Source organism: Ammospiza caudacuta, chromosome 5, assembly GCF_027887145.1.
Source record: "Ammospiza caudacuta isolate bAmmCau1 chromosome 5, bAmmCau1.pri, whole genome shotgun sequence".
NCBI classification, from domain to species: domain Eukaryota; kingdom Metazoa; phylum Chordata; class Aves; order Passeriformes; family Passerellidae; genus Ammospiza; species Ammospiza caudacuta.
In genome coordinates, this window is record NC_080597.1 from 74,803,552 (window position 1) to 74,824,767 (window position 21,216).

The 21,216-nt window shown below is 40.0% G+C and overlaps 1 long non-coding RNA gene across 1 annotated transcript in view; it reads right to left on the reverse strand.

Annotated features, from left to right (window-relative positions):
- Positions 1-19,187, reverse strand: part of LOC131557992 (uncharacterized) — a 94,291-nt gene extending 75,104 nt beyond the window's left edge. The window contains exons 1-2 of the long non-coding RNA XR_009274773.1: positions 19,049-19,187; positions 5,361-5,619 (exon numbers count right to left, since the gene is read on the reverse strand). This is a non-coding gene — a long non-coding RNA (uncharacterized LOC131557992). The remainder of the gene's footprint in view (positions 1-5,360; positions 5,620-19,048) is intronic.
- Between the last annotated feature and the right edge of the window lie 2,029 nt (positions 19,188-21,216).

A 21,216-nucleotide genomic window follows, 5' to 3' on the forward strand; every position in this document is an offset into this window, starting at 1 on the left:
TGAAAGGGCTCTGTGGATTTGGGAGTCCCTAAAAATTATCAACTGCACAAAATCTTGAAGAAAACTCTGCTGTAGAGCAGAAAGGAGGAAGGATCTTATTAATCAACAGTTAATTTACATGCAGAGAACATAAACCCTTATACACACACATAAAACCAGACTCCTGTACAGGTCTGGAGTTAGACCTCTCTCATTTAACTGAACAATAAATTATGCTGAAAAGGACACACTGTGGGGTCACAGGTCTATTGCAGATAAACCAGTAAATGCACCAAAGCAGTTATCCTCAGCCTTTTTTCCCAGCTAGTTATTAAACAGCGTGACTGGGAGAGAAAACAGAAGATGAAATTCAAGTAGATTAATTCTAAGGCCCTGTATACAGATAAAAACAACCAACTACACACTGAAAATGAGGGGTTCTAAATTAGTCTTTTTCCTGATTGGGAGAGACCTTGAAGTCACTGCAGATAGCTTTGTGAAAATACAGTTTTCACAGTGGTTGACAACAGGAGCAGTGAAAAAACAAACAGAATTTCAGGAGTAACTAGGAATGAAGAGAGGTGGTAAGAGGAAGGAGCAGTGGTACATTGCACTCATGTGCAGCACTTTTGTGTCCTCAACTCTCTACTTCCCCAACCTGCAGCTGCAGAACACCATTGGAAAAGTTATTTCATGCTACAGATCCTTTAAATCTGGCCCAGTTTTACAAACATTCGATGTTTGCTACATTAATGGTGAAAAACAAGAACAAGTTCTACTGCTCAGGCAATTTCCTACATCTAAACATCTAAAACAAGTGTGTTTTTATGAATGTGGAGATTGATTCTCTTACCTAATTTCCCTCATTCAATATTTTCTGGCAACGCAGAGAGTGACAAACCAACAGGTTCCAACCAAGTGTGGTCTGAGACTAAAAACTCAGAAGATGAAAAATGTGAACAAAGCAGGAGTGCACCTTTTAAACATTAAACATCATCCTCAGACATCCAAAAAGGTGAATCCCTGGCCCACCCTGTATTTCAAAGGTGAAATTACAAATAGGCAGCACTGGAATACTCTGCCCAGAGAAGTGGTGGAGTCAAAAAATGCATGAATATGGCACTTGAGGATATGGTTTTGTGGTGAATAAAAATGGTGGTGCTTGAGGGCAGAACTTGGTGATCTCAGAGGTCTTTTCCAACCTTAACAAAACCTTTTCCAACCTTAACACCAATTCTATGATGAAGAATGACATTGTATCTCAAATATTATTATCCATTCCTACAAAGTATTTTACAGTGACTCCACATTTACAAGTGTACCAAAACAGGACAGGGATTTTACCACAAACTCAGCTGAGCCACGTGCAGAAGTGGGCAAACCCACCCTGCTTTTGGCAGGAACTTGGTGCCATTTCAGCTCTTCTTTCCACAGGGATCTGGGCTGGGATCTGTTCCCAGCACTGTCAATGAATTCATGAATGACATGAAAAGGGCTCAACAGTGAGATGACAACATCTGCTGATGATAGTAAAGTTATTCACAGTAGCAAAGGCAGTAAATAAGTAGGAAAAACAAAAAAAAAGAAATGCGTGCAGATAACTCACAGGACATTAAAATCTTGAAATGAAATTCAGGAGTGAAATTAATGAGGACTCTCAATGAAATTAAGGGTGAAGTAGGATGAGTGGAGGTGGGGCAAGTGGCCCTATTTCATGTATGTAGGTCAGCAGGCTTTGAACTGACTCAACACTTGCAGCAGGCAGAGCTCTAGAAAATTATGGTTGCAAAGGAAACAGTTATGTATGAATTACTTAAGCCTTTTCCAGTGCAAGGAGTGGATTTTAAATGGAGTTCAGGCTCAAAAGTTGACAAAAGAAGATGGTTCCTCACTGAACAGGCTGATGTGTTAGTTAAGCTGGAGAACCACAGAGCTTTACACTCCCCACTGCTTCTCACTAATGAATTCCAAAAGACAAATCCAGTAAACACTGCAAAAAAAAACCCCAAAAACACCCAGCTCAGACCATCCCTGTCCTGCAGATGTCAGGACAGTGAAGGGTGTGCAGGAGGAGGATCCTGTTCCCATTCTGCTCCTCCAAAACCCACCTGTGGCCACTGCTGGAGACAAATCACTGCTCTAGGTCAGAAAATTACAAGAGCTGCTTCTCTCCTCCTACCTTCAGTACCTTTCTGCAATCGTCAGGCTTTTTTATTCTTTTTTATTCTATTCTAGACTTTCTGTGTTGTCTATCAGGGGAAAATCATCAGAACTATGCTGGAAAAGCATATCCAAAATGCCCAGCAGGAGCAGCTGGAAGGGTGGAGGGATCAGGTGCCTAACATAAAGTCTGTCCCCCTGTAGATAATTCTGTTTGCATCAAAGCTGCAATGCAGCTTTGCTCCCCATAAAACATCCACCCACCAAAGTGCAACAAAACAGTTCCCTCATTCTCAAAGGAAAATCAAGCCTAAGTAAAAGGGTCCATTCATTATCTGAGTTCCCTTTTCCACAAAGGTGGCTTGAGCTTATTGCTCTTTCCCTGAATTTCCCCTACATTTCCACTCTTGTTAGAAGGAAAAACTCCCTTTCAAAAATCACCTGGATTTCCAAGCAACAAGATGAAAAGTCCTACCTATTCCAGGAAACACTCCTAATTCACTTAACAAAATTAATGGGTATTTTAATGACACTTTTAGACTACCACACTGTAACTGACTCTTGATACAGTTGATCTGATGGTTTAAAAATAGGAAAATATTAACCACTGTATCAAAATAATCTTTGAAAGAGTTACTATATCACTATTTCCCTTTTTTTTTCTTCTCAAAAAGACACCAAGTTACTCCAACATGGAGCAAAACAACTCTTCTGCCACAGAAAAGAGAATTCAAAAGGAAATTTTACTTTTCTGGGTGCATATAGCACCAACTCTTAAAGCCAAGGCTACAGAAGCAACTTCTGTGTCAACAGGTACTGAATCACTTTAAGAGATTAAAATTATTGAACAAATCACTGCCTCTAACCACCTACTCCCTCCCTTCAGTCTTGTAAAACTTCCCAGGGATAAAGACTGTTAGAACATAACCTACATAAAAAACATCAGAAATCAATTTTTCCTGTTACTGTATTTTCTTTCACACAGCACAGCTGCCTAAATTTAGCACAGCTGTTTTTATTTCTCTTACAAACTATGTTAACAAACTCTGTGGGGCTCTTCACTACCCCTGACACTGAAGCACAGGCTTGCAGATGAAGGCTGGGAAAACTGACAGGGTCAAACATCAGAGTGGGGAAGAGGAGGATGATTAAGGGGGATGTACCAGTGATCAAATGCAACTCCACTCAGCTCTAGAGAAGTCTGGAACAGGAATGGAATATGGAGAAACAAGCATAGATGAATTAATTTTATATACAAATATATCTAAATGCACACTTGAAGTTCCTGGAATGTTTGCCACCAGTGGTAAATCATCTAAATCCAGGCAGAACCATCCATGGAAAAGATGGATTAATTTCTACAGGCACCTTTTTAGAGACAAGTCATCCCCTTCAAAGGGATCTGGAACAGGAACTGTCAGGAAGCTGCTCCCTATGGCTTCAGCAGCACCTGAACCTTTAAGCTTCATGAGAAAAACCACAGCATTTAAACAGAAAAATGGAGATATTTGTATGTGTTTGGGATGTTCTGTAGATGCATCCAAGCTGAAACCCCTCTGTGTGCACTCCTGGGAATCCTGCATTAGTGTGTCTGATTGCTGCTACACCAGGCATCCACAAATCCACTCTTGTGCTCTTTCACAAGTACCCAATTCCATCTCTGAGAGTTACTGATGCTGCTTGGAAAGAGGAAGGATCTGAATCCACACACACCAAGTACCTTCATTCTACCTACAGAGTGTCTCAATTCTGCATCCTCCTCACTGTGCCTGCTGCAGACACTCTGCCAGCACACTCCTTCCACATGTGACAACAGCATTTGCCTGAAAAAAAACACTTTCCACAGCTCCACACTGAAAGGAATTAACAGGCTGAAGAATTACTGCAGAGAGAAAACCATTCTGGCATTTCAGATGTGGTGACAACCAACCAATGGACACAAAATCAAGCATCAGGGTGGAAAACTGCAGCTGTACTCAGTTGGTACCTGCAAATATTTGCTGTTGAAATTAGGTAACATCTGTAAAAGGTGAGAGTCCTTAGTGGATATATTCTATTTGTATTCCCTCAGATCACAGAGCTGCCACCACACAATTCTTATTTCTTCCTGGACCCACCATATCTAAAAAACAATGATCTTCTTGTGCTGTGGGAAGGGATGGAATGTGAAATCCCATCCACATCCCAACAGAATCCCACAAACATTTTGGCAGGAAAAATTTATTATGTAAAGCCCAGATGGCATCCCAAATATTTCTACTTCAAAATTTAGGGCTCTTATTTTTTTTCCTTAAAATAAATCACACAAAAGCATCACGCCTAAAATTAACTGTACAAGAGCATCAGGCAAGGTAACCAGACTTAACTAAGCAGTTATTTGGACTATGGGATGAATGGGAATGTGGTTTTTCTCCATTTAACTCCATTTTCAGAAATGAATATTTTTCTATTCAACTATATTTGAATGACTGGCAGAGAAGGAAGATATAATGAGCAAATACATCCAGTAACATAGAATACTTGGAGAAGAACTTTTGCAGTTCTCTGAAGTCTAACACCTCTGCCATCAACTTCTGAAGCAACATTTCAAACTTTCAGAAACAAATTTGCCATTTTTTGTTACTCTGACAGGCTTCTTTTGCTTAATATTTGTTTTTTCCCCACTGTGCAATTTCAGCTCTGAATCTGGGAATATGTGACTTCAAAATGGTTTTAGCTGCTGCTTCACTGAAGCAGCTAAACCTGATTATCAGTTTGGTTCAGCAAGGACTTAGGCACTGCCCACCCTTTAAGCTCTGGGATGAAGACCAAGCCTTGATTCCGACTGTCATTTTGCAGTGAGCCCACTCCTCGATTCCTTTTATATCTATCACTGCACTGAATGCCAAAGAAATCTCAGTGTACTTGGCATGAAGGCTGCACTTCCTATATTTATGCTCCAACTAATGTATGCTCCATTTTAGTCCTTCCCAGCTTAAAATCATCCCAGGGAAGACGGCGTGAAGTGCAAACCACTCCATGCAACTGTTTTACTAATACAAAATTCTGATTACTGCCTTCCCATCACCACCTTTCTCGTGCATTTTCCATTTAAACCTACCCAAAATATTAACCCAGAAGGAACCATGGTCATTTCTGTACATCATACAGCCATATATCAGGCTTGCTGCTCCACCTCAAAACTTCCAGAAAAATAAACCATTACTTTTTAATTGTACTACCTTAACTTTGCTGGCAGAAGCACGTTTGGATTCTTCAAGACGTGAAGAAAGTGAAACGCTCTCTCCAGGCTAGAATTCCTTATATCTGGCACGCTAACACTTCATCCTTTTTAATTATTCCACAGGTGGTTGCCTTGGAAACTGCCAAGTAGCTCTTGGATGTGAGGGACCCAGCATGAGACAGTGACAAGCCTTTGCAGCCACGGCACTCGGATCCACGTTGGATGCAGCAGGAGGACGTGCAACAGCCACAGAAAACCTGCAAGAGATGGTTAAAATTAACAGGCATTAATTACATTGCTCAGCCCTTCAAGCAGAAAACACAAGGAACGCTGACAGCCTCAGAAGAGTGGGTAAAAATCACATTTTAGAGGCATCTGCTCCTGCAGCTCCCCAGCACAGCTCCCCGGGTTTCACCTTCGGAGGACGGCACTGAAATGGAGATGCCGGCGGAGCTCAGCCCTCAGGATCCAGCAAGATGAGATTATTTTCCCCCTCAGCTTCCAGAGAGACCTTCCTGAGTGTCTGGTCCAACTGCCTGAAATTCAGTGCTATTGTTTTGCTTTGAATAAAAATAGGGTGACTATAAATAGCTGCCATTGCGAATGCTGATTCACTGTATTCCGTATCACGCAGCAAATTGCTCCCAACTTCACTCAGCCTGAAAAACTAGGAAAATTCTCTTTACTTTAAACACAGCTAGAAGTTCAGCAAAGCATCCAATTCTGCATTCGTGTCGCTGGTCTAAAAGTACAAAAGATTTTCCTTTTTCCTCTCTGATTTCTCATCATTTCAAAAGCTGCTAATTTGCACATAAATATATAAATAAAACCACCAAAAACCAAACCAAAGTAAAACCTTATTATGCTTTCTGCTACTGATCAAAACTATAAATTTAAATTTTTCAAAAATCTTTTTTGTTTCCCCATTTTCATTTCTTAAACAAAAATACAGGTTAACATAAGACTTAAAAATAATCATTTTCATTAAGACTATCCATGATGGAAATATCCACTCCTGCACTCAGAGGCCTCCCTCTCTTTTCTGATATGATTAGTATGTCAGAGTCAGTGATTTCTGGAGACCTCACTCATATATAAGTGCTTGGATTTGTGCTATCACAAATTGCCTGGCAGCACCTCAAGAGCAAGAGGTGGATTTGCTTCCACCCGTCCATGATGAGACACCCAAAAGACACCAGAGCACATTTATTAATTCCAGAGCTGAGTTTTACTAGAACCAACTAGATTAAATATACATTCATTGCACAGAAAAAAATACAGCGAAGTAAGAGAAATGAAATGGTTTCTGAGTGATCTCCTCTGTGCCCACTTTGCCCTTCCAGGGCAGGTCCTTCTCTCTTTCTTGCCTTTTTCAGTCACTTGCTTGATTAAAAATTAGAAACTGAAAATTTTCTTTCTCTCTGTCACTGAATCCCACCAAGGACAAAGCAAATTCTGGTGGGTTCCACAGTTTTCCCTTTCTTGCTTCCCCTCTCCACACCTCTTCCAGTCACCTCATTTTCCCATTTATTAACAAAGTTTCTGAAAAACGACATGACAAAACCAGGAATTTTCTTTCCCTTGTTCCCAGCAGTGCCAGAAGTGAGACCTGTTTAACCCTGTCTGGATGCAATTTAGGATGAAGGAGACTTTCTCCAATTCCCTCATCCCACCAGCCCAGGGCACACTTGCCATCCAGCCATCCACCTCCATATTTTGGGAGGGGAAATATGCCTCCTTTTCAGCCCAAAAGGTTTGGTTTGGTTTGTTAAGCATCTTTTGGGGATTCTAAAACACTGTGGAAAATCCAGAGCATTTTCTCTGTTCTCCTCTCCCTAGTGACAGCTTTAACCTCCTGCATGTCCTGCTAATGGAGGAGAAAACCTCTCCTCTGCCCCAGTTCCCTCAAGTGTCTCTGGCAAACCAAGCCTGCAGAGCCTCAAAATGACCCTTTTATCACAGATGGTTCTCTCCCCTGAGGAAAGGTGGATTTTTCATCCCTGCCTCAGGCATCTCAACAGTACTCGCAAGCACATCCTCACTCTGCACTCATGATCCCACATTTTGTTTTTTTCTCACAGGGCAGACAGGTGAACTTTATCTCAGACCAAATCTGCTGTTTGACCAGTTTCCCAGTGTTAGTCCTTTCAACCCACTGCAGTGTTCTGAAAACCAGGGCATCCAGTTCTCAGCAGGCACCAACGCCTGTCATTCTCATCTACCCCATTCTCAGAGCAGTATCACCCTGAGATTAAGTCAAAAATTGTGTTGCAAGTCTTCTTCTAACTTGATTTAAATCCTATACTTTTCTACAGGAATGCCTGAACCAGCTGATTTCTGAAGTCTTCACCTATAAGAGGTGATGAAACCACTGCATCTCTTGCCCATCCTAGCATCTCAGACTAAGTAAATAACTTTAAAGACTGTAAGAGAGTTCTTGCTAGCTTTTAGCTTTTTTTCCCTTTTTTTAATATGTAGTTTGGAAACCTCTATACAATGTATTTATGTTAAACATGCTCATTTTAACACATACTCTTCAGGCATTTGGTGAATGACCCCACCTGTGCATTGGTTTATCTCTGCCATGTTCCTCCTGCTCAAACTTCTTAATCCAAGTTTAATCTCTGCCTGTCTGGTGATCTGTCTGCATTCTTGGGCTCTTAGACTTCCTCTCTTTTCATATAAAGGTTATGCACGGGAGCCGTGGGATGAACTCAGTGAAAAACTTGGATTTCTTTTGTTTTCTGTAACATTCATCCACCTCATACCTGCATCAACACGGAGTTTTCTGACCAACCCTTGGAAGAAAGGGAGGTCACACTGCAATTCTTTTCCAGATCTGTATGGAAGAGTGCTACTGACTCTTCAAAATACAAAGAAAACCTTCTGTCTCAGCCTTGAGAGGACACAGGTTTTTGTTTATTTCCAGCCTCCTGGCTGCATCAAGGTTCTCATTTTGCCTCTCCCACCCCCTGCTCCGGAACCCTGAGTCACTGAGTGATGGAGGAGCTCTGCTCCCTCCTTCAGAATGAGCATCATTAAACACACTAAAAGCACTGTAAACTCCAGAGCTCCAAGTTATTAGTAAAATACATAAAACATGGGACTCATGAATAGCAAAATTAAAAGCAAGATGAATAAAAGACTTTTAAGTAACGCCCCTGGTCCACTGTGGTTTCTTTTTTTTTTTTTTTCAACTTGTTCTCAATCCATTAAAAACCTAATTTCACAAATCCCTATGCATCTTTGAAATAAGTCTTTCTTTCCCCGTTTGAACATTTCCAGAAACTGCTGGTTTTGTCTCCATTCCTGTCAAATGTTCCTTTCTGACCAGTTTCTATTCCATCCTCCAAAAAGCTGCTTCCCAAAAAAACCCTCAGATACTTTCAGGGAATGCTCCATTCTCCTCCTACCAGAGACTTGCACCTGATGGCAAACACATTTCCCCCCCTATTGTGGTCAAAAAAGACCCAAGAAATTCCAACACCAGTCATGATGCATCCCACACTGGAGTTTTCAAAAAGGCCCTGAAGGTCAGCCTGCCAAAACTTTAATTAACAAGATCCAAGTTCTTATTTCCCCTTTTTCTCTGCAGAATTTCCTGTTTGGTTCATGTCTGGTACATTTTAGCCATGACTTCTTAGGGCAAAGCTCTTTGCCCTGTTCTTGGTTTCAGTCACAGCTCAGTGAATAGATGGATGACCATTAGTTTAAGCTTTTGGTTTCTCTAGTTGTAGGTTTTTTTAAAATTCTTCAGAATTGATGCATAGAAGTGATACACAACCACAAACACCTTTTTTAGCCAACTAGAAAATTGATATTTCCTTGATGACTATACTTTTACATCCCCAGAAGGCACCCAGACAGCTTGAACCAAGTCCAAAACTTCATTTTTATTCAATGTTTCAAATATTATATAATATATAAATATATATACCAGTTATAAGTTATAGATACAACAGCAGATTGAAACTGCATTGAGAGTGGAAAACTCCAAAGCCACTGCATTAAGGTCTCAGAAGCAATTAATAATTTAAGATTCTTTAAAAAAAAAAAAAAAACAAAAAAACCCAAAAAAATAAAAAAAGAAACACAAAAAAGCCAAAAAACCCCAAACAACTTCTATTTCAGCATTGCTCACTGATCTTCTCTTCTAATAGCCATTATTTTCTACCTGAAAAGAAGTTAAATGGTATTTTAGCAAAAGGTGTCAATCTTGGATATCTTTTTTTTTTTTAAAGCTTGTCAACAATTTTTTATGTTTTACAATTTGACACATAATAAGGAGAAAATAGGAGCAATCTTCTGAAACTTTGAAGGCTGGCAAGAATCCCATCTCTTCAGGAAAAAGAGGTCTTGTGTTGTAAAGAAAATTATTTACTATTTGCTGTGATGGGTTTTTAAGGTTTTCTTGCAAATGCTTGGTAAATAAAAAGGCACCTTTCTCTTAGATTATTTTGAAGTATAAACAACTAAAGCAGATCACAAAGTCTTCTTTAAACTATTCCACCTCCAGTGAAGATCAGCACAGCTTGGCTACTTTACAGCTTTGCTATGGTAATACACATCTGCACAATGAATACTGAAAGAAATATTTTGAAAAAGAAACGATAATAACAACAAGAAAAAAACCACCACCAACAAAAAAAAAAAATCAAAAACAAAACCAGAAAAGGCACTCTTTGCTGTCTTCAATAAAAGCCTAAAGTAAGAATTTTAAATGAGAAATATGGTAATCTCCCCTATAAAAACTGCAGGTTGCCAGAAAAATTTCTGGAAGCAAGGTTTTCCACAGATTCAACCAGAAGATTTTACAAAATACAGGGGAAAAGGATTATCAGGACACAAGGCACTGCCTGGACAGGAGTACCCAGGATGAGATGCCAACCAGAAATGAAGTAAAGAGGGAAGTAAAACAGGCAGGAAAGGTATCTAAGTTTGGAGGCCCAGTCAGTAACAGCAAGAACACCTGAAGAAGGGAATCACAGAATTATTTAGGTTGGAAAAACACCTGTGTGCCCAACCATGAACCCAATACTGTCATGGTACCACAGCAGAACATCCTTGGGACAAGTGTGGCCAGGCAACTTTGAGAAGCTTCAATTAAAGCAGCCCAAAATCAGATGGTCACTCAAAAAGATGTTTTTGAGTTGAATGAACACTTGGTCAGATCTCAAGAAAAAGGATTTCCACACAAGTGGTGGCAACAGCTCTGATGACCTGGGCTGTCAGGAGCTCCTGATCAAAAATGGAAAAGGAAAGAAGATTCCTCTGCAAAACAAACCTGTACAGCTGAGTTCTGCAGCTCCCATGGGTAAAATGAGACCTGCACCAGCTGAAACTTGTGAAGGTGAGCTCTTGCTGAAAAAATTCACAAATTATCCAAAACCAAATCCATCTCAAAAGAAAACTGAATACTTTTCAGTCCTAAATACAAGGAAGTTTTGCTCAGTGCTACCAGGAGAAACATGGAATCAACCACTCAGCACCTCTGCTTAAACAATACTGTAGTCTTTTGGCAAGAAAACACAGGCCAATTTTATGTAACAACTTTCACTACAGTAAGAGTTCCTGGTAAACTGAAATGAAAACAACAAAAATTATTTTGACAGTACTAAAAAAATGATCAGTCAACACTTTCAGCAGTATCTGTAAAAAAATCTTTTTCCATCTATACAGAAAACATCAGTATGTGATGCTCCAGGAGATGGGCACATTCTGAATTTCTAATTTGTAACTCTAGAGTGTTTTGTGGTGACAGACAGTCCCTCGCCCAGGCTGCAAAATCCTCTCTTGCTGGGGTTGACTTGTCCTTGGATCTTGGTCTTCACAGTTTCAGTTCTTTCTTCCTCTATCTGAGAAAACCTCACCCTCCTCAGACTACAGACACACAATAAACTAATACCATGTTAGTGTGATGCAAATCTCAGACTTACAGAGGCTAAAGATGCTCTCCTCTTATTACAAACCACAATAAAGTATTAAAAGCATGAGAGCTGGCACAGAGATTTCTTACCAAATGCTCTCCTAAGAGAAATAATCATTCCATTGAGAGAACAAAATTATTTAGTGTAAAGGTCACCTGGTTTAGCACTAAATACTGTTCAACATCTGGTCTTAAAATAAATACCAATTTGTGTCTTTGAAGCAGGGTTTGTTTTTTTTAAATCTTTACTAAAAACAGTCATCACATACTGAGGATTTCCACACTCTACCTGCCAACACTCAGACTAATTTGCCTCATATAAGCCCTCCAGTAAATCCAAAGCCCTTTTCCCTTGTGTATAGCTACCAATTACTACAACACAGATACTGAAAACTCAACAGCAAGGTAAATGTTAATACCTACATAACACTTGAACAGCTTTTGCTACATCAAGTAACTGTAATTTTTTTTTTTCATTCCAGCATTCTGACACACACCTGGTCGTGAAGTTTTGGTGTTTAACACCAGAAGAATGAACCCAGACACACTGCTGGCTGCAGGGCAACACAAACAACCACTATTCCCATTAGGAAAGGGCCAAGAACCAACATATTCCCACCAGAAAAGGAAGAACCAACAGCTGAAAGTAACTCTGTGGCTTCACCATCTGCTGCTGAAGCCACCTTCACCCATTTCTCGTCCCTGACTGCTCATTCCCCTTCATGCAGCTGTGCCATGATCTAGATCTTGGTACTGGCCCTGGAGAAATCTGATTTTGCTGCTTTTGTGACTGGTTCTACAGAGGGTTCACCCATGGTTATAGGAACACCAAGCCAGGACCAGGGTCCAGCTGGTATCCAGCAGGAAATCGGGGATGCTAAGTGCTTCTTTCAGCAATTCTGCTGGTTTATGCCAGCTTAAAATCCCCATGAAACTACAGAGAGTTAGGCATCTCCAACTCAGAAATGCAGCAAAACACAAAAAAAAGGAAAAAAAAAAAAAGAGAAGGAAGCAAGCATAGACTGTTTGTCCCATAGAACAAATTACTAAGAGAGATACTGAAATCCTCACTTCTATGTAATTCCCTAAAAAGCCAGCCTGCCCTTCTGAAAAGCATTTTCAGCAGATGCCTGTTAATTTTTCAATTTTTCAGTCAAACATAAGCTACTGAGCTCGAAACAGAGAGTAACAGTTCCATGCAATGACCTGCAACACCCTAAATGTCAGACTAAATTACCCAACAGCTCCTTCTGCCTCCCATCTCTGAAATGCTGATATATTTTAGTTCCATCCCTAGCTGTGTCAGATCAGCAGGCTTTAACAGTTTCAAAGACAAGAGTCACATGCAGTGATATCCCTGCTTGGAACAAATCCAGGGGTTGAATCTGATTTCTTCACCTCGAAACAAGCAGCCCTTAACATTTGATCTGGAATTCGTACCTCGTTAGGAGGGAAGCAGCAGGAGTCTCACCCATTCCTGGCTCCAAGCTGGTGATGAAGGAGAAGGAAAAGGAGAAGGAAAAGGAGCTGTGCTGTGCTAGAGCTGGTCACCAACCCCATCAAAACCCTCAGCTGTGAGTGCAAGAAATGATAATTTTGCCTGCCACGAGCAGACAGCCTCTGTGAGTCAGGAATCTTCACGTTCAGGAGCTCTGAGGAGAAGGGGTCAGATCACAAACCTTGGCTTTCAGCATCTCTCTTCGTGCCTCAGTATGTTATGGGTGAGGGAAGATGCCTTCTCTCTGCCTCAGTAACTCGTGTAGTATTGCATGCTTTGCAAATTAACAAAAAAAAAAAAAAAACCCTCTAAATTTACAAGACGTGTAGCACTTGGCAGGATTTCATAACTGCTGAGTGAGTGACTGAGATGAGCTCATTTAACACAATTTTGAAATAAATGTATTATTTTATATAGCTGAGCCCATACATTCTGCAAGGCAATGGGAGAAGGGAGGGATGATCCAGAGCACGGCCTGAGCAGTGTGGCCTCTTGCCAGTGCCCACACACATTTATCCCTCTCTTTTCCAGCCTCTGTCACACACACACACACACACCCTGGAAAGAAACAATCCGCTCAGGGCAAGCAGGAGCATCTTCCAACTTCGGCCAAAATCCTATTTGCACTTTAAAATAAAGACTGTGCTCGCTGAACTACAAGATCCTTGACATACATAGCAACACCTGTCAGAGAAGTAGAAATAAAACAAGCAGGGGGGGGGAAAAAATGAAAAAAACAGGGTTTTTTCCAATTCTCCCCTGCTTTCAGTGTGACCAGGAAAGTGGAATTTGTCACCAGCATGGGCAAATTGTATTTTTAAATCCAGCATTTGTGGATTGGGGAAGAGTGGTCAGGAACAGCCATGGATACACAGGATGGAAATGCTGGGATATCCAAACCCATCACTTCTCACACCTGATGCTTCTGGCTTTACACACCTTAAAAACCAACTGTAAAGGGAGACACTGCACAGAAATATCTTCAGCAACACAAGGCTTTAAAGTCCTTTTACACTTCCTGCAAATTCTGTGTTTAGATCTGCTCCTTTAAGTAGCTCAGGTGTGGGATTTAAGACAAGCTCTTCAGCTGAGTGAGCTGCACGTCACAGTCAGCATAAAAATCCATTGCTGGAGATTCCTCATCCTATAATTTATACCAGTCAATATTATTAACTAGGTTTCACAAAAAAACAAAAAGAAAAATCAGTGTTGTTTCTAATTACCTCCCAAAAAAAAAAGCATTTCAGTCTTTCAGAAAATTAATACCTGATATTATCAGCCTGCAGTACATGCACAAAACCACCCAGTTAAGAGATACCAGCAATCAAAGGATGACTGAGAAATTATTTTTTTTCCGCATTTTAATTCCAACACTGACTGCCAGACTGTCTAAGAACGAGACTGAGCAAGCCAGGGGGACAAGTGGCAGCCTACTCATGTACCAGCAAATCCAGCAAGGGCTGAGAAACAGGACAAATGAACCCATTTTCAGCTTGGACTGATCTGGTTATATCACCAAGCCGAGCTAAAACCAGCTTGGGAATCAGAGCAGAGACACTGCTGTGGCTGAGTAAGCACATAAAGGAGGCCAGAGGCATCAATCAAATTCAGGAGGGAACTGTGGAGGTAATAATCACATAAATATGTGTGTTTAGGGATAATCTAAGCAAGCTTTGGGTTTTTTGGTGGTTTTTTGGGGTTTATTTCTTTTTTGGTTTGTTTTTTTTTTTTTTAATGAATATATTTTTAAAAATACAGAATATTCCTCTCTTTTTTGCAAGCCAGACCTGGTTCACTGTGGAAGGATCCCTGCTTGATCAATGCTGGAAACACTGAAATTCTGTCCCTGAATTACTGTGTTTATGGTCCAAGTAATGCAAAGGTCAAGAATGAACACACCCAGAACATAAAAAGACACCCACTCCTGTACATTAGAGAAATATTTACTTAATTAGTCATGAAGAAGTTCATTTACCCTTTGAATGACTGAAAATACCTTACAATTGCATCAGTTTTCCCTTTGCTATAAAATAATTAAAGGCGTAAAGCAGTTCCACATGAGAAACTCATTCCTGACCACAAGTAAGGCATGAGCACTGCAAAATCTCCTCGTGGAAAAACAATTATTTTGATTTAAATAAAACAGTGAAATTATTGTTAGTAATACTAGCTGCAAGCTTCCAGGAATTTACTAGCTCGAGCAAAAATTACCAGCAGTTAAAAAAATTTCTATAAAAATTCTACATAAAATCCCTTGATTTGAAACAAATCAAGCCCTTTTGTGAGCACCACAGTAAGTTATACTCAACTATTACGTGAGTATTAAGCTAACCCAGTTTTCTTTTATATAAGTTGCCAAGAGAATGCTCTTTCCCTTCACCCTTCTCTGATTTCCAGGAAAAAACGTCTTGAAAAACTGCTTCTGCTAAAATTACTGGAATCTGAAGTATGACCAGTAATTTAAAATCAGCAAAGGATATTACTTATCCCTAAAAATTTAGAGATAAAAATATTTTTAAATCTAAGCACAAAAAATTTTTTAAAAAATCACAGTAGTCATGACAACCCCATTCCCTTTCCTTCTGCTCACCCATGTCATCAATACGATACCTAAAATAATCCACGGTAATTAAACTGTATCTGCAAGAGACATCCACTTGTGCAGAAAATAATTGGAGAAGAATTTACACCAAAAAGTGTTGTGGTTTAATGCCAGCCAGGAACTAAGCTGCACACAGCCCCTTGCTCCCAGCTCAGGGGGATGGGGAGAACTGGGAAAAGTTAAAAAATGGGGTGGGATAAGAGCAGTTTAATAATTTAAATTAAGTCAAATATTATTATAGTAATAGTATATAATATAATGAGAATGGAGATAATAAAAAGAGAGACAACAAGGGATGCACAAGTCACCAGTCAGTGATTTGAAGCCCAGCATATCCCAAAATACCCCTGACTCCTGGATAACAACCCTCAGTGTATATACAGGCCATGATGTCCATGGTATGGAATATCCCTTTGGCCAGTCCAGGGCCATTGTCCCACTCATTTCTTCATCAGCAGAGCCTGGGAATTTCAAAGTCCTTGACTTGGAATAATCACTGCTCAGCAGCAAGCAAAAACATCAGTGTGTTATCAACCTACTCTCACACTGAATTAAAACACAGCTCTGCACCAGCTACTGGGGAAAATTAACCCTATCCCAGCCAAAAACAGGACAGACTTAGTCCTGTCAGTCCTTATTTTATGCCATTTTTCAATTCCTGGAAAAAAATATGGAGAGGATTATACTGGGTGCTGCTGAGGGTCTTTTGAAGAATATATCTGCCAGGCACCATCAACACAAGGTTAATAATTTGATATCTATCTATATAAAGTCAACTCCCCAAGGAATTAAGGGGATTTAGTTTTTTCTGGATTTTAGCAAGGCTTTTGGCATTCCCAGCATCCTTTAGGGTAAGTTGTCCCACTGTGGGATGAGCAAATTCTGGGTGACAAACTGGCTTAAGGGCAGAGCTCAGAGAGGTTCCAGGTGCCTGGGGACTGTCACCAGCAGTGCTCCTCAAGGATCAGCCCTGTTCAATGTATTTATCAATGACCTGGATGCTTCAACCCCTTAGCAAGCCCTGAGTTGCTCAGGCAGCTGGAACAGATGATCACTGTAGCTCCCTTCCAACCGCAATATTCTACTCCATGCTAACATTTACACCTGGGTGTAAAGCAAGCACCAAGTGGGAAAAACCCCACCTCATCCTTTCAGCAGGGCACTTAGCGCCCACCTAAACCTTCCAATAAAATCTCTAATTTCACCAACATGACTCAATTGTTAATTTTCCTCCCATTATTTGAACAGCAGGTGACCTGTCCAGAGATGGTGAAATTATTTGGGAACATCAGAGCACAGCCCTGTAATTCTGCACCTCTTATTCAATCCATACAAGTATTTTAAGACTGTAGTCAACTGCACTGCAGAGTCTGATTACAAGAACAGAATAAAACTCATCAGGACTATTTCTGGGATTTTAATGACACAGTGGCCAAGGTAGCACCATGGTGTCTATTATGTATCCACACTTGACAGACTAATTTTATTCTAACCCAGTACATTCCCCTCCAACTGCTTGACTCAATTCTTACAACTCCAGAAAGACTCTAAATCAACACATGTTAAAAAAAAGGAGAAGTGCAATGTTAATAATTTTTGATTGTGCTTTCAAAAGCATATTGTGGCATATACTGTCGTCATTTTGACAGACAAAAGACCTGGATTCTACACATTTTCACAGAAAAACTCCACACCTGTAATAAAACCTTATTTCTAACAAAGCACAGCAATCTAATAATGGAATATTGGGATTTATATGAATTGTCCACACCAAGTACCAGCTGTCCAGGTACCCCTGTAGGTAAAGGAGGTCTTCCTGAACTAGCAGAGCTTCCATTATGATTCACTTCACTAAATCCAATTCTCTCCATGAGAAAATGAGGAATCCCATCCTAAACTTCTTAAGGCATCCCTCCACTGACTGTAAAGTCCAGAGTGACCTGCTCAGATCAGTCATTCCCTGACATGCTGTTCCTGGAGTCTGCAGGGATTCATCATCTTGTTGGCAACTCTAAGTTTCTCCTAGGTGCTTTCAAGGTAGTGCTCCTGTCCAAAAAATTAAACACTTGGCAAAAGGAAGATTTGCACTTCTGGTATCAAAAATTATACATGCAAGCTCAGAATATTAATTAAAGACACAGTGACCCCATGGTCATCAGCCAAGGAAATGATGCTCAGGACAAAAACATTCTGCCCTCCTGCTCTTACCACAACCTCCCTCTGTTGAAAAGATGATTTTTCATCTTTCTAAGAGATAAATGCACCATTACATCTGATTTTATTTCCTGAAACTGCTCAGTCTTTTATACCTAGAGAGGATACAACAGATAGACAAGAACCTTCTTTAAATGGTCATGTTTTAAAAAAACACAAGAAAATTCCATTTCTTTTTTAAAAGCCAGGCCTGAGCTGCTCACTGTGGAACAATCTCTGCTTGATCAATGCTGACAACACATGGACAGCACTGGAATGCTGTGAGTGGAGGAAACAGAAATTAAATGGAGGTAGCAAAGCACAATTTCTCCCCTTCGCAATAAAGAGCAGTGACCTATGTCTTATAATTCGACAATATTGTTACCCACATAAAACAACGTGCAAGACTGAAAGATTGAAACACTTAATACTAATTTACTCAGCATTTGGTTAGAAAACCAAAACAGAATACCAAAATAAAAATTTTAAAAACCCATGGAAATATGCCCAGCAAACTCAATGCTTTCTCTAAAAAAAAAAATTTAAAAAAGATTAATCAACTCCTAAGTTTTCTAACCCAAAAAGAAAATTACCTATTACTGAGTCTCTGCCACATTGAGATCCAGAAAGGCTCCTGGGCTGTTTTAACCTGCACTTCACTGACACAGACCTGGTGTCAGCAAGAGGTTTGATTCCTTGAGCAAGCACTATCAGGTCTGATCACTGCACTCCCTTCCAAGCCTCCTACTTTGTCATTCCTGTTACTGATCCAACTGTATTCCACAGAAGAGAAAAACACCCTGAACAATACCAAGAATAACATCCTTTCTTTCCTGTTAGGATCCATTTTTGTCAGTCATCTTCCTCTCCCAAGAAATTTCAAGGCATCTTCTGACACACAGAGCCGTAATTCCATTGGAATTTATCAGTCCTGTGGTTAAAGCAAGCTGAGCAAGCTTCACCCTCAGTGGCCAACAGCTCTGAGATAACTGAGAATAAATGGAGTTGGGAAATTCTCTCTAGATATCAGTTTCCACTGTTTCTGTTGGAAAAAAACCCACTTGACCAGCCCTTGTGCACTGAGCAGACCCTAGCCACCATTTTCACACAAGAATTTATAAAATTTATTTCTTTATTTCTATGCTATTCACATTATACAGAGTGCATACCTTGCCTTCATTCTTCTCTGTTCTGCCACTCTGTTTCAATTTAAACTTGAAGAATATGTTATCAAATAACATCAAATATTGTTATCAAATAACATCAAATACTGTTATCAAATTCAACAAACTGACTAAAGCAAATGAAGGGAACAACCAAAGGCCCTGGAAATTGTGTCTGGAGAAACTGACTGCCAAATGGCCACGGACACACTCTGTACTTTTCCACTGTTTGGTTAAAAGCTGCTAAGACAGGTCACATGGAGAGATGGAAAAGCCTTATTTAATCCCATGTTGGTTCAATTACCTTTCATCTTCAATAAGCCAACTCCACTGGGCTGCAGCATCCATTTCCCGTAAGACAGTTCCAAAAACAAGTGTAAAAACACTCCTCTGCCACCCAAGGCACTGTGTGTGACTGCTGCACCCTGCATCTCCATCAAAACTGATGCATCTGGGTAAAAAACAACAGATGGATTTGGGTAAAGCCCCTGAGAGCATGAACTCCTCTGCTGCAGCTCCCAGAACTATTTACATGACAATACAGACACAAAAGACACAGAAATTGCTTTACTGTAAAAACAAATCCTTCAGGTCAAAACAAAAGATCACATTCTAACATTGACAACTACACAATGCACAGTTCTTTGTCATTCCCAAACTCACCCAGCACCCCAATACTGCTGCCACCTGTGGCACTTAAAATCAGAAAACCCACTCAGCAACCAAAACCATTATTAGTTTAAAAAAAAAAGCTTTAAGGGTGGAAACAAAAAAAGGACAAAAAGATTTTAAAGAAGGAGGGAAGAAATTACCAAATATTGAGTTTAGCAAAAAAGACACATTTACTACTGGAGAATAGCTGATATAACCTTTTGATTGTTGGCTATGATTGTAAGATCAGTTTTAAAATTTCTGCTTTATCCTTAGAATTTTCAGAAATCCAAATGCAGATGATTTCTTGAAAATTTTGTTAGTCATGCAAAACTGGTTTCTTACTTTTAGGCTTATACTGGCAGAAATTGGCAATAATTGCAGAGAAACCACAACAAATCAGGCTACAGTAACAGGATCTGATTCTGTCCACCTTTACCATATAAAAGATGGCAATACAGTGTTCCAAACAGAGAGTTTTTCACCAGCACCAAACAAGGCAAACAAGTACCAAATCTGATTAGTCACTGAAAAAAACAGCATAAAAATCCCAAAGTATTGTGGAGACAAGAAAAGCTTTACCCTTTAGCTGTTTTTTTTTTTTTTTTTTTGGGTCTTCTAATTAGAGCAAAATAGATGCTTCATGTTTGGTATATTCTGGAAATAAATCTACAAGAACTTGGGAAAAGCACTGCAGTTCTGGCAACCAGCTGATAAACACTCTATTTCAGCATGTCAAAACTTCCTCATCCCCTGCCCTGTTCAGGAATTCCTTTCCCCCATCCCACATTATCCACCTGAGAAGATGAAGGCAGAAAAAGCTGCCTCATTCATCCCTGATCTGCTCCTCGCAACACCTCACGGGGCTGCAAAACACCAAGTCTGGCAAATCTGTCATAGAGGAGCCTAAAGGCTGCAGAAATTGGGATTTCACGAGGAGTGAGTACACTCCTAGTGGTAAATGCACATGGGATCCTCATGTGCTATCCTACAAATAAATACCAATCCAGCAGTGGTGCCATCACACTGCTCCTTCTGAAGATTCCACCCCTCCTGCCTCCCTCCATCCTGCCTCCCCAGCTGTCCATCCCTCAGTCTCCCAGCTGAGTTTATGAGGATTTAATTTGCTACTGCTCACGGAACAAGAAGTCAGTATTGATCTGTTTTCATTGCTCTCAAAATCTGAATGATTACCTTGAATGACTTCCACAGGACTCGCTTTTAGTCACAGGTTAAGAATCTCTGTTTGTAAAACAAAAACCTGATCAAACTGATGTGTGTAATTGAATGTAAACTTACAAAGCAATTTTTAATTTAAAGGGCCTGAATAATCACAAATCTGCTTCGCTACAACACTGCAAATATTCTGTGTTACTATAATTATTCTCTGTGTTAACACTCTGACAGAACCATCAACTACTCCGTAGTATGAACAAGAAATGTACTTCAATATTTATTCATCCTGAGATCAACTTCTCTTATTCCAGTAATCTAGTATAACTTCTCAGCACACAGAATTCCACCCACTTTTTGGGGGAAAAAAACCCCAAAACAAACCAGCAAAACCCCTCCAACAAAACCCAACCCTTATTTTTAACATTCAGCGTTGCAGCCTCATCCTCATTCTCCCCATAAAATTAAAAAGGATCCTCATCTTTCCTCTGCGTAGTAATATGAGGTCTCATCTTCCCCTTCCATGCTCAGAATTTTCCAAAATTCAAATTAGATCATTCAGAAAACCAGTGCAGACCTCTAATGACATCAAACAGCGTTTCTGCTCATCCATCAATTACTGTTTAGAGTATTCCAGGCTATTTTTAG